This window comes from Capricornis sumatraensis, chromosome 4 (genome assembly GCF_032405125.1).
Source record: "Capricornis sumatraensis isolate serow.1 chromosome 4, serow.2, whole genome shotgun sequence".
Classification (NCBI taxonomy): domain Eukaryota; kingdom Metazoa; phylum Chordata; class Mammalia; order Artiodactyla; family Bovidae; genus Capricornis; species Capricornis sumatraensis.
In genome coordinates this window covers 25,888,193-25,900,854 of record NC_091072.1, presented here as the reverse complement: position 1 = coordinate 25,900,854, position 12,662 = coordinate 25,888,193, and the positions used below count along the sequence as shown (strand labels likewise).

At 43.3% G+C, this 12,662-nt stretch overlaps 1 protein-coding gene across 2 annotated transcripts in view; it reads left to right on the top strand.

The window, feature by feature from the left end:
• Window positions 1–1,070: 1,070 nt before the first annotated feature.
• Window positions 1,071–12,662, top strand: part of MTUS1 (microtubule associated scaffold protein 1) — a 189,513-nt gene continuing 177,921 nt past the window's right edge. For both annotated transcript variants that reach the window (XM_068969863.1, XM_068969862.1), the window contains exon 1: window positions 1,071–1,099. The gene's annotated coding sequence lies outside the window, so the exon portion shown is untranslated. The remainder of the gene's footprint in view (window positions 1,100–12,662) is intronic.

Sequence of the window (12,662 nt, the reverse complement as noted above, 5' to 3'; positions counted from 1 at the left end):
TAAGGAAAATATTTTACGGGTCTAATAGATATGGATGACATTTGTTCAGTTTAGTAAAAGGGACTTAATTTGTGTTTTGAGAAAAGTGGGCTGGGCCTCGTTTTCCCCGAACTCTTCTGGGTTTAACCTGTACTAGGTGTTAGCTAGTTAACCGCTTAGAAGCACAAAGATAATACCGATCTGGAGTCGGGACACTCTGACGACAAAATCACTGCTGGTTGCTCGCCCACCTCCGCTCAGACAATTCTGCCCGCTTGCCTCTCCCACCCGCAGCCCGTCCCGCCCCCGCGGCCCTGCCCCAGGGCTAGCGGGAAGCCCGCGAGCTCGCGCGGAAAACTCAGGTGACAGGAGGGGAGTAGGAGGTAAGATCCGCTCGCAGCCGGCCAGGTTTGGGGGCGCGGCCGAGCTCGGGTCGCCCGCCGTGGGCCGCTGTGGTCCCGGACCCGCGGTTCCGCCAGACGCGCGGGCAGAAGCCGCGGGTCCCGCGTCGCACGTGGCAACAGGTGCATCTCGGCCGGAGCGGGCGCCGCGGGCGCCGCGGGCGCGGGGTGGGTGGATACTCAGCCCGGGAGCGAGAGCCGGAAGCCAGCCCGTCCGCGGAGCCGAGCGCCTGGAGCCTGCGGGGCCGGCGTCTTGAGGTTCGGCCTCGCGCGTCTTTCGGGTTTCTTGGGGAGGTGGGGGGCGCAGCCCCCTCGGCGGCCGCCCGGCCTTTGTCTCCTGCAGCGAGGCGCAGGCTGGGGCCGCCAGGAGGGAGCGGCGGGCGGGCGAGGGGGCACAGGCGGCCGCGCTCGCCTATTTACAAGTTTCCCCAACTCCCCGCCCTGGCTCCACCCCCGGCGGCCCGGGAGGAGGCGCGCAGGCTGGGGGCGCCCCGGACTCGGGGTTCCCGCCTGGGAGCTGCAGCGGCGGCCGGCGTGCGGCCGGCGTGCGGCCGGGGGCAGGGGTGGAGGACGAGCCCCGCGGTGCCCAGGTGCACGCCCGGCCCTCAGTGCACGCGGGCCTCGCGGGTGGGCCTGGCGCGCCTCTGCCTGGGGTCCGGGGGGCGCCCGGGCTCGGCGTCTGGGCTGCGCAGCGCGGGGTCGGCTCGGCGGCGCTGCGGGTGAGTTCGGAGTTGGTGCCGATGCGCGGGGGCGCGGAGGGGATCTGGGCCGAGCGGTGGGGGGCGTCCTGGGACCTCGGGTGCAGGAGTTGGGGGAGAGCTGCGGAGGCTGCGGACGGCTGGTCTCACGTGGGGGCAGCGCGGCACCGAGGGAGGGACGGATGCGGATCTCCTAGCTGTCACCTTGAAAGTGACCGAAGGAGCTCCCAGGGGAGTCAGTTTCGCAGACTGACAAGTCCTCCGCCGGAAGCCGCCCACCGGACACTTGACCCTACTGGGCCGCCGGTCTCAGCCGTCCCGCTGGGCGGTTCGCTGGGGCCCATTCTCAGCTTGGTCGATTCGGGCTGGAAATAGGGCATTCTTGGGTTGCGGCAGTTCTCAAGGCCCTTCGCCTGGGTCTGATTACTTCCTGAGGTTCGCATGTGCTTCCCTAGCTATTTAGAAAAATCCAACTCTCAGCTAAGGTCACCTGATTAACTCGAGTAATTGGTGGACTTAGGTGTTTACCTACCTTCAAGAAACCTTTCCCCTCTTCTTTTTCAGACTTGCTCTTTTATATTATTTATTGATTTTTGGCTTGGATTCATTTATTTTGGAGTAGGAATGAAGAGATTCTTCACTTAGCCTGCATAAAGTTTCACACATTCTATTAACTACTATTTGTTTTAAGAACTCGGTGTACTAGGAAATCTGGTGTCTTTTTTTCCCCCTTTGTTTGAATCAAGTCTTAGGCAAAGCAGGGGAGATGAAGCATTTGTGTTTAGCCAGGTGATAGGAATTCAATTATTGTCACATTAAACCTCGAGCCCTTGGGCTGAAGGGTGAGCGTGGCCCTGTTAGGCCTGGAGGGAGGATGGGAGGGGACTCTAAGAGGCAGGAGAATTTTTAAAAAATGCGTCTCTCCTTCCTGGGAACCTTTGACCTTCTTGAAGAGTGTAGATATGCCCAGATAAGAGTGTGTGGTTAACCCTGAAAGGAATTACATAGTTGAAATTGCTATTCTGTAGACAAACTTATTCAGGGATAATTAAGGCAGGAAATGATAGGCAATTTAAATTGATACAATGATGCCCTGTTTGAACAGTGCTTTACAATGTAGAAAATGTTTTATTTTTTTCCCTCAAGTACAGCATTCCATAAGTTATGCAAAGAAATGATTATACTTAGGAATGGAATTTTGTTTATATAATATTTAACATGCACCAACTTTTCTACCTATTTTTAAGACAGCATTATATCTATGGACAAATAGTGCTGTAGAAGAGCTGCATCTTTTAATTATGTATCAATAATTCAGAGGATTATACAGTGCTGGAGTTCTTTCAGTGTTTCTTGGAAGTGAAGCTGCAGTTATTAGCCTTGAACATTTAAAAAGTATGTCAATAGCCCTGTTCTGTTGGCCTGGTTTGCTTTGATTTCCAAGTAACGCATGCATGCTTGCAGTAAAAAAAATGGTAGATTCAGAAAAAGGGTAAGGATTAAATAATTCCAGCATCCAAAGATAATTACAGTATTTTCTTTATACTTGTTAACATGTAACAGATTTATTTATTAAAGTTTTATAGTTTATACAAAACTGTGTAACTGTAGTTAATAACTTGCATGATTTTTTTCTCTGCTTAACGTGTGAAAAGATTTCCATGTCATTACAGTTCTATATATTATTACTGGCTACATAATATTACATTGTAACAATTTATGTAACCATTACCTTATAGTTGAACTTTTCATTTATTTCCAGTTACTATTATTCAACATGTACTGATGCAACCAATGCATGTATGCTCAGTCACTCAGTCATGTCAGACTCTTTGCCACCCCATGGACAGCCAGCCAGTTTCCTCTGGCCATGGAATTTTCCAGGCAAGAAGAATACTGGAGTGGGTTGCCGTTTCCTCCTCCAGGGGATCTTTCTGGCCCAGGGATGGATCTCCTGCACTGGCAGGCAGATTCTTTACCACTGTGCCAACTGGGAAGCCTGGTGCAACAAATAACTTTTGTAAAACTTTGTATGTATCTCCTGTGTTTCCTTAGAATAGAGTCCTCTGGAAGATAGTTGATGGCCCAAAGATGTATCAATACAGAGTGATCATTGCTTTCCAAAAAAAAAAAGTTTTACCAAAGTTTGTTCCCACCAGTTCCCACTCTATGAGAGTATCTGTGTTACTGTATTCTTGTTAATGTGGAAACTTATCCTGGAAAGGAAAAATAATTCTTGCCAGTCTTATAAGTGAACATTGCTACCTCAGTATTTAAATTTCATTTCTTTGATTCCAAATGATGTTGAATATAAAAAAAAAAATCTAGTTGTTTTCCATTTTTATTCCCTTTTAATTGAATGTAGTGCCAAATTTTTCTCCTGGAGATATTAGTATTTTTCTATGAATTCTTAAGAGCCTTTTATAGACTGATAGTAAACTTTTGCGTTTTGTAGTGCAAATATCTCTCCCTCCATTTTGTCTTTGTCTTATAAAGACAAACAGCACATGTGTATAGTGGTTCTGACTTATAGTTCTTTCTGTACTTTAATATAGGCAAACCAGTTGACTTACTCAAAAACAAAAACGTTTAGCGCTTCTGAATCATAGGCTAAGCATTATGTATCTTATGACACTGGCACAAGATGACTCTTAAGAGAATCCTCCAGAATTTTCAGATGTATTGGAATCTCCATGTCTTGGAGTAGAGACTGTTGCAGAACAGAGTGGACGGTTGATGAGGGAGAGCTGTGCATGGTATGTAACATTCAGAACAGCACCCTTTGAAATCAGAGAGGAAAGTTTTCAATTGCAGGGAATGAGCCTTTCAGATCTGTTCTATGATTATCTAAACTAGGGTCACAACCATTTATCTTCAGTAATCCATTGATGCTGCTACTGCTAAGTTGCTTCAGTCATGTCTGACTCTGTGCGACCCCATAGAGGGCATCCCACCAGGCTCCCCTGTCCCTGGGATTCTCCAGGCAAGAACACTGGAGTGGGTTGCCATTTCCTTCTCCAGTGCATGAAAGTGAAAAGTGAAAGTGAAGTCACTCAGTCATGTCTGACTCAGCGACCCCATGGACTGCAGCCCACCAGGCTCCTCCATCCATGGGATTTTCCAGGCAAGAGTACTGGAGTGGGGTGCCATCGCCTTAGCAGTAGCATTTTGCCAGAATTCTTCTTTTCATATCCATTTTGTTTTTTCATACCAAGTTATTGATTTGAGTCATTTCTTGATGTCTGATAAGATGTATATGTAATTTGAAAAATTTTCCAAGTTAATTTTTAACACCACTCATAGATTAAACTACTCATTTGAAGATGGGGAGAAAAAACCCTTCTGATTTCTGAAACTTGAGTTACCTTTCCCTACTATAGAAGCTGTAATATACCCTGAGGGTGTTAAAAGACCTCACTCAGACTGCTGTCCATAAAAGCCTGAGTTTCTGCCTTTCACTTCCCATCTTTTCCAGCCTAACAATAAACCATAGGGCCATATATGAGTGTGAGGGTGAGATTGGTATGCGGTATGTGTGTTTGGAGGCACTTGGAAATGGGCCCAGACCTAGTGGTACGTGAGTCTGGAAGGAAGCGACCACTGCCCTTTAGCTGGCAGGTACTTGGGCAGCAGTGGCTTGTGGCCTCCACAGGAGACAAAGAGGGACCAAGGATGAGTGATCTTGCCTTGCAGGAAGAGAAGGATTGAACGGTTTGGTGTGACATTAGCCAACCTGAAATGTGGTTCAGAAAAGCCTGCTTTGATTGGGCTTCTCCAGAGTTGGCCTACCAAGTTGGATATCCAGTATAACCAGGAACTCAGTTTGACTGGCAACCTCTAAAAATTTATTTCTAAGCAATTTTATGAAAGATTGCCCTCATGGTAGCTTCTTTTTAAAATGACTTTAATATTCTTTGAAATCAGCCATTACTACTCTTTTATGTGGGTAGTTATTCATGATCTTAATGCGTGACTTTTTCTTGTTCATTTGGCTCAAGATGAAAAAGACTTTTCCATTTTGGGGATGACAGATTTGGGGGCTACTCTTGACTATGTACAATGAAGCTTCATTTTTGTATACCGTAAGTAATTTTGCAACTTGTGACTGTCCTGATGCCTAACTTTTATACAATCAAGGGGGGAAAAAAGGGTTTGCTTCCCAACCTTACAGTGTAAACAAGGTTAAACCTAGTGGTATTTTGCTTAAGTAAATAGCATTCAAGTGTTGTAGAAGTACTTATTTGCATATAAATCTTTGATTCTGAAGTAACTTTGTTCATTAAAACTAGTAGGTTTTCCTTAGCCTTCAGTTTAAGCCCCACATCGAAGAGAAGCAAAAGTGTATTTACTTAAAGATAGCCAATAGGCCCAGATCTAAATTAATAAATGTTCTTGTGTACACATTACTTACATGAGTAAAAGAAAAATCACACATCCTACCTTTAGTCTAACCTAAAAAAGTTTATTTCACTTTGAAGTTATTAAACTATGTATGGGTAGTTTTAAAGGCAGTTAAAGTTTCTTTTAAGGAGACGTTGACGTCTTCAGGATTGATTCCATTCTTTGTGAGCAGTGAAGGAAGATGAAAAGTGAGTCCTGAGTTTCTCAAGCAGGAAAGGGCAAACAGTCGTGAAAAATTATTGGATCGGCCAAAATGTTCGCTTGGGCTTTTTCCATACTACCCTACAGAAAAACCTGAGTGAACTTTTCAGCCGACCCAGCGCTTCCAGATGGTGTCATTTCATCTGAAACTGTACAGGTTTTGTGTTTCAGTAAGAACTGCTGAGTGGAAGGGCAGGCCTGGCCAGCTCCCCCACCCCACTGTATGCACACAGCGCAAGGAAGAGACAGGACTGGGAACAAAACAGCGGGGAAAGGGGCAGTTCTGAGTTAAGGAGTCCCGTTTTTTTTTTTTTTTTTTAACTATTATTTATTTTTGGCTGCATGGGTCTTTGTTGCTGTGAGCCGGGGGTTTCCCTAGTTGCAGAGTACAGGTGCTAGGTGTACAGGCTAAGGGCTCAGTTGCTCTGAGGCATGGGGAATCCTCCCGGGCCAGGGATCGAACCTGTGTCCCCTGCATTGGAAGCAGACTCCTAACCCCTGGAGTACCAGGGAAAGTACTGGGGAGAGGATTTTTAAAGCCATTAGGTTACCTTACCATTCTTTTAAATTGTGCCTCGTCAACTTATATTTAAATTAAGTGCCAAGAAAACATGAGTATTGAGTTTGAGGGCCAATCATTCATAATTACCCGAATCTTCTGCAATGAATCAACATATTTGGGGGCATTTTGTGTCCTCATTTGGCATTGAGAAAGGAACCCCTCTAGGAGAGAGTCATTTATCAAAAGAGGAAGGAGGAGAGGTGAAAAAATATATACTCTTGTGTAAATTAACCTGTAGCTTAACTCGTGTTTATGGCAGTGTTCATAGTTGGCTGTTGGCTTGTCTTCCGTGCTTTTTCTGCACTGGCGACTTGCTAATATTTAACTCAGACATTATTTACATACATCACAGTTCTGAAGGAAAAACCAATATTTCTTCATCTTATTTCTGATAAGCAGGTCATACGACGTGTTTCTTATTGTTCAGTGACAAGTGAGAAATTCTTTTATGTTTATCTCATAGATTTTCTTGATAGTTGGCAACAATTAATGATATCAAGTTGAAACTGCGTCTTTTAAAAACATAGTTCCCACCTGTGGAAACCAGGCCCTGAAGCGGCTTTGCAGAAACCCCACCCCCGGGGAGCCCTGGAATCGGCCCTGGAAGCAAGAACAGGATGGTAGCTGGGTGCCTTGGCTGGTTGTGTATCTCCTTGGAGGTGGGACTCCGGCTAATAAAATCTGAGTGTGAGCACCAAAAAAAAAAATAAAATAAAAAATAAAAACATAGTTCCCTTGGCTAGCTTCATGGAACAAAAATAGAAGCCGATACAGATATAGGCAGTCTAAGAGGCCACGTTCACACATGGACTTACCCTCCCTTTCCCAACCTCTGTCAAGTTGATCGAGTTATTTACCAGAATAACTACCAGTTAAATCTCCTTGTGATATAAAAGGTCTGTTTTTTCTTATACAGTAAACGGCTACACTGTAGTCATTTCATTCCTAGGTAGAATATTGATTTGAACCATATTTGTACATTTCTCCTAACCTAACTAAATTGTCCATAATTCAGATGAGAACTTCGGACGTCTTCCTTGGTGTTAAGAAATCAAGAAAGATGGGAGAGGGACTTCCCTGGCAGTTTAGGACTCAGAACCCCCAATGCAGGGGTTGAGAGTTTGATCCCTTGTCAGAGAACTGAGATCCCACATGGGGCTAGGCATGGTTAAAATTAAACCAAAAAAAATGAGACAGGGACTTTCCTGGTGGTATAGGGATGGGAATCCACCTGCCAGTGCGGGAGACACAGGTTTGATCCCTGGTCCAGGAGGATGCCACGTGCTGTGGAGCAACTAAGCCCGACTGCCACAACTACCGAGCCCAAGCTGTAGAGACGGCTCCGCAACGAGAGGAGTCACCGCGATCAGAAGCCCCGCAGCACAGCAGAGACCCAGCGCAACCGCAATAAATAATAAGCTTCAAAAAAGGGGAGAAATGGGTTACCAAGGGTACATTTTTCTATTTACCGAGAAAAACTGCACCTGTTTTATTGGATCCTCTAGTTAGACCCTATATAGAATTAAACCATCTATACATGGTGTATAGTTAGGATTATATTTTGATGTTAAGTGGTGGAAAAAACACATGAGTAACAATCCTTACCTTTGGAATCTTAAGTTTGATTTTCTTCTGCCTCAAACCATCTACTGAGAACTTTCTATGGGCCAAATATTGTACCGGGTTGATATGGAAAAAGCAAAACTGGCTGCAGTTCTCATAGGAGTCAGTTCAAGAAAGCTTCCACCATTGTGAAAAGGGCTGTTTTGGAAATGTTGGTAAGTGTTCAGGTTCCCTGACGTGTTCTCTCAGGTCTAGGAAACTCTGCTTACTACCTTGACCAAATTTTGGTAGACATAAAGCTTCTTTGACATTTTTAGTTACTTAACAACTCCTGATCCTTACTCACTCTTATTCTTTTCCTCCTTACCAAAAGATGCTTAGCACTACAGTCTGTGATTTCACTCACTTCCTCTGGATAATCTTTTTAGTGACCTTTTCCTGTATCTTTTTATTACATCTTGTGAGCTGCTTGAGGATAGGGGCTAAACTTTATGATGCTGGGTAAAATTGTATTTTTAATAGTTATCTGTATCAGATGTAGCCTGGAGTAAATCATCCAGAGCTCTGAACTCTGATGGCATGGGAGTTTGAAATTCTTTCTTCAGTTAGTCATAGCTACTAGAGGATCTTTTAAGCCCAAGATATTAATTTCCTCACTGCTTTTCTTGACTTTCCTCCTTGTCTTCTCCTGGTGCTCCGTGCCCTCCATTCACTGTGATACACTCAGCCCAACTCAACCTGTGGCTTCGTGTCCCTCTGAAGACTGTAGCGTTAGGTTGTTGTTATTCAGTCACTATGTCTGTGACTCTTTACAACCCCATGGACTGCAGCACGCCAGGTCCCCTTCCCTATCCCGTATCCCCTGTCCTCCACTATCTCCTGGAGTTTGCTCAGATTCATGGCCATTGAGTCAGTGATGCTATCTGACCATCTCATCTTCTGCTGCCCCCTTCTCCTTTCGCCTTCAATCTTTCCCAGCATCGGGGTCTTTTCAAATGAGTAGGCTGTTCGCATCAGGTGACCAAAGTATTGGAGCTTCAGCATCAGTCCTTCCAATGAATATTCAGGGTTGATGGGTGAAACAGAGTGGAAGGTGTGTGGTTTCTGCTCCTTCGGAGTTATAATTCTGACTTATTATGAGGTGCTGCTCTCAGAACATCTGGCACACCCACGTGCAAATACTTGCTCAGAGTTAATGCCTCCTGTGATCCTTTTTATTCCATTCTCCATTTGGGGAGATAGCCCCAAGTTGACAGGTTCTCATGAATAGAGACTTGGACTGTTTCTTTTCTGGGGAAATATGTATTTACATTTTGAAGAGGGATTTAGATGAATTTTCAGTCTGGGATTGTTTCTCTTACTACATTTAATAAGATTTGTTGCAGAGTAGTTTTGCATTTCTGTGGAACATTTTGATCATTCACTGGAATTGCTGCTTATTGAATTTAATACGCTCAACTATTTAATTTTTTAATGCTTAATGTTCTGATGTTATGTTACGGAGATACTAAATATGACAACTATGCAGAAGGATTTGCTAATTCATTTTGATTGCAGTATGAGAAGAGTGGGTCTAGTCAATGAAAAGGGAATGGAGATAGGAAAAATCCTGTGTTTCTCTTTTTATGAAACACTTTAAGTGATTTTATATTGAAGATGTGACTACTGTGTTACAAAATGTTGGTTATATCTTGTTACACTGACTATTTAAAGTTCATAACTTTATGGCTCTCTAATCAGGTGAAAAATATTTTCTACTTGTAGAAGCCTCCAGGCCAGGGTACTGTTTTTCTCTGCTTCCTCATATTTTTATTAAAATTGGGAAAATAAATAGAGGCATTTCACCCTTGAGCTACATTTTGTTCACCCTGATGTCCTTTATGGAACCTCGGGGGCATACGTTGCTGCAGAACTGGAAAAAATGTTGCTGATACCCAGAACATTTGGTACAGGGACGCAATAGAGAGGATGCAGACTTGACCAAGTAGGGTTTGTGCCTGAGCTGCGAGGCTGTGGGTAAGTTATTCAATCGCCTTTTAACCCCGGCTGCCTCCTCAGGACGGTGGAGGTAATACTGACCACAGGGCCTAATACGTGGAGGGTATAAAGAAATGCTAACAATCTTCCTTTGCTTCTTACTTTAACCCTCTTCTAATTCATGACTAGGAAGTTTCATTCATTTTCTCCACTCAGCTGTGGGGGTGTTGCTTGCATCCTCTGGGGCTCTCTGTAGAGAATTAAACTCCAGAAACAGGAGCCTGAGATAACTTTCCCTCTTCCTTAAAACAAATCCATTTGTACCGGTACCAGCTGAGACGACTTATCCTTCAACTCCACTTTTGTCAGCTCTTGGTTTTCTTGGAAGTTTGCATTGAGTTGAGTTGCTAATTTTTTTTTTTTTTTTAATCTTTGAGATGCATTTTTAAAGTTAGATACTTTGATCTTTGCAAAATCTGTTCATAATGTTGCCGGTTGTCAGCACATTCTAAAAGCACTCAGAATTGAGTCATCACTTTGAACCAGAAAAAGCACTGGTGGATTTTAAAGTACTGCCACCCTCTGATCTTTTTAACCTGTTCCTTAGTCCAACGACAGTCATGTTTAAGGGTTTTGGTTTTAAAATGTTAGCAATCATATATAATTACTGAGGCAATGCTAAATTTTCATCTTTCAGAAAAGTGAAATAAAATGCCATATGTTTTTGGAAAGTAGCTTGTAGGTGTGATATTAAAGACGTTTTCATTCAGTTATCACATCCACCCTGTGAGGTGGACAAGGCATGTGATCGGAGCTCTGTTTTATACCTGAGGAAATCGAGAAGCGGAACTCTTCGCATCAATGTTTTGTGTTATGATGAGTAAGTTACGGAACCAGGACTGGGACCTGGTCTTCCCTCCTGGCGCATTCCCTGCTCCACATATGATACTGCTACTTGGCTACTGCTAATGGTGTAAGGAGTAATGCATTACTGTTGCTAGCATTTTCTTCACACTGCTGCTGAAATGGGATCAAAGGCACATGGTATTTGGATATGTAAAATTTTAGATGACATAGCTTAGAATTATGATTTGTTCTTCCATTTTCTAGCCACAGAACCTAAAACAGAATGTTAAGTCTTGTAAGCCATTCTGATTAATAGCACAAATGGAGAATTTACAGTTGCAGGTTATTACCACACTAGATCACATTTCTATAAGAATTTATAGTTTTCAGGCTGCTTTTTTTAAAAAGAACCTAATTAAATTCCTTTGAACGATCATCTGAATCATTTGACTGTACAACCACACAGTGTAAAGTATACCCATTTTACAGATAGTAATGCAAGTTCATGCACGTTGAATAGGGACTAATATATTTTTAAGTCATTATTGAATTTATTATAGTATTTCTTCTGTTTTTATTTTATTTTTTGGTCTCAAAGCATGAGGGATCTTAGCTTCCTGGCCAGGAACTGCCACCCCCTGCATTGAAAGGCGAAGTCTTAATCACTGGACCACCAGGGATGTCCAATATTTGTTTTTCTGAAAAGTTTTTCCCCCTCATGAAAATTTTGAATCTTATTTCCTTATTTTAAGCTATTTGGAGGCAAGTAATTCTTGGGCAGATGGAGTTAATCCCAGATAGAAATTCAACTAGGAGGTAAGGCCTATTGTCAATCAGAACCGGGAAGAGAATGTCCCGTAAAACCACAGTTTCACCTTGGATATCAGCCAGGGTTTCTAGCCCTAAAGGTCAACAGTTCTTATTACCAAAGTGACTTCTAAAGAATGCCTGGTGTTAGGACTTGAGAGTAGGCTCCTTCAGGGAGGCTGGCTCATCCCAGGCCGCCCCTGTGAGTTAGATGTGTATATACGGGACGTTCTGTTTAATCACTCTTATTTGCTAGTGGAAAGCTCACCACACATCATCATTCCCAGTAAAGGCTACAGGAAGCTGATATTTAATGTAGGTTGGAAGATAGCGACTTGTAAGGTGCCGACTTGCGTAATTGTGCACACATAATGGCATTTTTCAATTGATCTTGGCATGATTCAGATGGAAAATCATTTCCTTTTTGCCAAGTGAACTTTGAAGAGATATGGCAAGTGTCTGAAAGATTCTAAACAAGTCCCTATTCATGGTCATTTGCTACTTAGTTTTTAATTTTTTTGACTCCTTGGCATGTGGGATCTTAGTTCCCTGACCAGGGATTGAACCTGTGCCTGCTGTGATGGGAGCATGGCTTCCTAGCCACTGGACTGCCAGGGAAGTACCATTTTTAAAATTAGTTAATTTTTTTGCTGCACTGCATTGCACGTGGGATCTTAGTTCCCTGACTAGGAATTGAACCTGCAAACCTTGCATTGAGTGTGGAGTCTTAACCACTGGACCATCAGGGAATTCCCTCATTTAACACTTTGAGGAAAAGATAATTATTTTAGTTTGGGACTCTGCCCTGTGTACCTGGTCTGTCCTTATTTCCCTGAAACAACCTGTGCTATTTTCTGGTGATAATTTCTTTAATAGCTATACATAATTTAAAAACAAAAGGACTGCAGAGTTTTTACATCAAATCATTTCTCTAGCTCAATTGTACAAACCTTGCCAGTGGCCCTTGATAGGCTCTGTGTGTAAGTGGTGGTTTGATTTTAGTTAGTTTCGTAGAGACAGCCCTTTCTGTGCTGGCTCATTGCTCCTGTGAAACTGACTTATTGTTTTGACTCGTTTTACTGATTTTGATGAAAAGGCTCACTTTTTGATGGGATTCTGAAAGTTATCTCCACTATAATGAAATAGCCACAAACCAAGAATTTAACTTCATTTACTTCCCTTGTCAGGAATACTTAGAAGAGTGCCTTACATTTAGTTCAATTCAGT